Consider the following 4932-nt stretch of genomic DNA (forward strand, 5'->3'; position numbering starts at 1 on the left):
TGGAGAAAAAGAAATTTATTTTAATTACTTTTGTGTCTTTGTTTTTATTAGAAAAAAATGTTTAGACTAACAACAGATTAATCAATCTTTTTCTTTTGTATGATACCATATATTGATACATACTTCTGTTGCTTACTTTACACATCAGAAGCCAAAAAAAATTAAATAAACAAGTAAATAACAGAGTGAGAACATGGAAAGATCTGAAATTGTTGTAAAAAAAAAAAAAAAAAAAAAACAGGCGAGGGCTTTTCTTTTTCTAGATTGCTTTTCAAAACACTGTCAGTAGGGTTTAGGGAAGTGGGTGGGTGGGTCAATCAGTGCTTTTGAAAACACTGTTGGTTGGGTTTAGTGAAGGGTGGGTCAGTCGATGTGGATTTACGTGAGAACAGCAGGCACAAATGGCACTTGCGAGATAAATTTAAGATCTCAAAAAGCCTACACAGCGGCCTCTGGTGGATATGTAAAAAAAAAAAAAAAAAAAAAAAAAGTATTTTCTGGGATGCATTTTTGCCACTCTCCATAAATGTATATAGGGCTACGTTTTCAGAATAAGCCTGGGTTGACTAAACTGCTCTTTTAATTGTATTACTTAATGGTGGCTATTTTGGTTCTTCAAACAACTTTTTGAACCTGATTACACTATCTGAATTAAGTTATCTAAGATCATTGTGTGCTAATGTTTACTGTGAAGGGCAGCATAACAACATCTAAGATCAAGACATTCATATTTAGCACTTCATTTTAAGAGTTCACACTCAGCTAATGATTGATCATAAAGCTTGTTTGGCATGCTGTCCTGGGAGAGAGCCCTGAGCTCATAAGACTCCCGAGCCCAGGGCTCCCTCCCGTTTGCAAGCTGAAAGGGGAATTTGAGCTCAGGTAGATCTCGAGAACTCCCCTGCTGTAGTGGCTAATGAACAGATAGTGATTGCTCTTAAGAGATAACCATTTACTAGGAGCATGTCTATGGTGCTGATTTGGATTAGTCAATTAACTTAAGTTGCATGTTTTTGGACGGTGGGAGGAGACCGTGGAACCTGGGGGAAACCCACTTGAGCATGGGGAGAATGTGTAAACTCCGCACAGAAATGTCGGCTGGTTTGCTAAGGACTAGAACCAGTGACGTTTTTGCTGTGAGGCAACAGTGCTAACCACTGGGCCACCGTGCCACCCATCTAGGAAAGGAGGAGGAGTAGGGGTGGAAGGAGGGATTCTTCGAAATGAAGATGGCTGTTATATGGAACTTAGGGCATTTATAGTGGCTTAGGAATCGTCTGATTGGTGAATTATAAATTGAATAATGCGAGACCGGTTGCAAGCAATAATAAGCATGTGATCCACTCAAAGTTAGTTTATAAATAAACTTTTTATTGTTTTTTTTCCCCCTGAAGAGCAGATTTGCTGACAGCATTGCAGTTTCTTAATCCTGGCATAGGCATAACTGACTAAATTAATAATTTATAATTATTTCAGAAGTGGTCCACAGGGTTTTCTATATATATATATATATATATATATATATATATATATATATATATATATATATATATATATATATATATATATATATATATATATATATATATATATATATATTAAAAAAACAAGTTTATGTGCTTTTTAATCAATGTAAATGTTTAATATTACATATATTTTCGCCTCAACTAAGCACGCCAAATAAGACGTGGCAATAATGAAAACTAGCTCTAATTTTCTTAATGATTTCTGCCAAGGGCAACATAAAAAAAGGTGAAAACAGTTGCTTGTAATCAATATTAAGCTTCCTAATTCAGTGCTAATTTTAGTTGATAGTGGTCAGATATACAATCTTAACAATGCAAAGTGCTGTATTTTAGTGTCTTGATTTGTCTAAGTTAACAGTATGAAACTGGTTTATTACTGGTGTGTTTTTTTTTTTTTTTTTTTGCTTGCTGATTCAGAACAAGATGAGAGAAATTTTTGTGTTCCATAAGGAATAAATGAGCCATACAGATTGTAATCTCATCCTCCTATGCCTAAGAGATCAGTCCAGCATGTGGCCCTTTTCTCTGGGCAGCTCTCGCTAAATGTCTTAATTTTCAGGAAGTTCCAACAGAGGCACAGTGTGACCAGATGGCAGAGGATGTCTATATCTATCTCATATTTCTCTGTCTTAAATGATAGTTTCAGCATCAGCAACATTGTGATGGTTTATTATTTGCCAATGGTTTGTTGTTTGATGGCGACCCAAACTAGAAGGAGATATCAGAAAAGTAGTTTCTAGCAGTCTGCACAAAACAAACTATGTCTAGTTGGTTATTTCATATTGTAAATGTTAATAGGACACTTCTAGATGTTTGTTAGCAAACACAACCATATAATGTCATGTACGTTTTAGAGTCTGAATATACAGTACATCTACTTTAAAAAAGAACGGCCTTACTATTGTGTACTACAAGCAGCAGCAGAGCTCGAGGCTATGTGAGACTGCTGAAATGGACTCACAGACAAAAAAGAACAATAACAATAGTTCAAGAGACATTGGTAATTATATGATTAAATGTATAAGCTTTGCTTTCCTTGTAATAAGTATTCAGCATTGTATAAGTTCAGGCAGGATACTTCAGTCACTACAGTCAAGTTCAGTTAGTGGTCTATTTGAATTAATACATCCAGTCTATTTTTAGTGCTTGGCTGCACACCACTCGCAAACACTCTCAATCATCCCTGAATCCAAAAGCTGAAATCAAATAGTTGTGATCAAACGCTGGTTCTGAAAGACTATGGGATTGCACTATTTAAATAATCTATATCATGAGAAGTCCAATCAATCTTGATGTATCGAAATAAAAATGTATAACGTGAAAATTGCTACAACTGCCGCACCATTGAAGCTAAAACAAATACACTGAAGATGATTTCAAACAGCTTTTGTTCTGTTTCCTAACATTAGGCACAATTTAAAATTACGCCACTCATGACTATAAAAAATATATACAGTATGTGTCAACAACAAGTATATAGCGATTAGAAACAATTGGAGCAGATTAAGCTACACAGCAATAGAGAGCGTCTATATAGAACAAAATAAATGTTAAAAGCATGGCAATACATGTCATGTGAAATGGCATTCAAAGTCACAGTATTAGCATTTAACACACTGTAAAACCTAAAAAGTTAAGATAACTTAAACCATTTGAGGAAACTGATTGCGACTTAATGTAAAAAAATAGTAAATCCAAGGAATTATCTTTGAATAATTGTTTTCATAGTTGGCACAGTTCTCCCTGTGTTCGTGTGGGTTTCCTCTGGGTGCTCCGGTTTTCCCCACACCCCAAAGACATGTGGTATAGGTCAATTGGGTAGCTGCTAAAATTGTCCGTAGTGTATGAGTGTGTATGGATATTTCCGAGGGGCGGGTTGCAGCTGGAAAGGCATCTGCTGCGTAAAACATGTGCTGGATAAGTTGGCGGTTCATTCCACTGTGGCGACCCCAGATTAATAAAGGGACTAAGCCACAGGTGTCAAAGGTGCTCTGCACAGTTTAGTTCCAACACTAATTAAACACACCTGATCAAACTAATTGAGTCCTTCAGGCTTGTTTGAAACCTACAGGTAAGTGTGTTGGAGCAGGGTTGAACCTAAACTGTGCAGGGCTTCGGCCCTCCAGGAATTGAGTTTGACACCCCTGGACTAAGCTAATGAATAAATAGTTAGAACATACCTTAACTAAGGCATGTCCAATCTCGGTCCTGAAGGCCAGTGTCCTGCAAAGTTTAGTTCCAACCCCAATAAGACACACCTGGGCTAGCTAATCAAGCTTTTACTAGGCTTTCTAGAAACATCTTTGCAGGTTGGTTGAGGCAAGTTGGAGCTAAAATCTGCAGTTCACCGGCCCTCCAGGACCGAGTTTGGAGACCCCAGCCTTAACTCAACATTAGTTCATAATTAAGTTATTTTTCATGTCTTTTTTTTCACGACTTAAACAATATAACTAGAGAAATCTCCACTGTGCTGAGCGAGAGCACTTCACTACTGAACAGCGCAGCATCGATGATGTAGGCTTGCCCAGGCCCGGTTGGAATTTTTGCAGTATTTTTATGTATAAGCATCCACAAATATTTATGATTTAACATTTAACATACAAGTTCACGCTTGAATTTCATGATACAGTGCTCAACATAAGTGACTACATCCCATATTGAAAATGAATATTTCGATCAATATCGGTGAGGTAATATATTTTGGTGCATTTGAACAAAACCGATGGATACATTTATTAAAATAATATTTTAGTCACCAAACAACAGTAGAAATACAAAGATAATACATTAAAATGCATTACAATTGCCTATATATATATATATATATATATATATATATATATATATATATATATATATATATATATAAACTAAATTTAATACATTTTTTTTGTTTCTCCTGAATTTTGCTCTTTTAATATTTTTATTTAATATTTTACCCTAACATATTAATTTGAGTTTACTTATATTACACTTATTGGATGTAAGTTGTTTTGTTAGAATAGCTCCAGATTTTGCTTCAGCACTGACTAATCTAATGTATAAGCATATATACTGTATAAAATTGTAAAGCTTCCTGTACAAAATATGAAATATGAGAAATTTTTGAGGGGTGCACTCATACTGCATATGTTGAGCACTGTATATATATTTGCATGTAAAATGTTATTTCATGTATGTGTATACACGTCTCCTTGAATGCTCTCTTAGTCTCCCAAATCCCTCTATTTATCACTCTTGTTTATACATTTCAGTATTTTTTTTTTCTGAGGATTGATGATTCTCTACATGTTTTGTATTGCATGTTTAAGAGTTGCATTAAAGACCTTTCATAATCTCCATTGTGTGTTCCTGATAATGTTACATGACAATAATAATAAAATGATAAATTGTTAATGTGCAACAA

The sequence above is a fragment of the Danio rerio genome, chromosome 13, assembly GCF_052040795.2.
Source record: "Danio rerio strain M-AB ecotype USA chromosome 13, GRCz13ab, whole genome shotgun sequence".
Taxonomy (NCBI): Eukaryota; Metazoa; Chordata; class Actinopteri; order Cypriniformes; family Danionidae; genus Danio; species Danio rerio.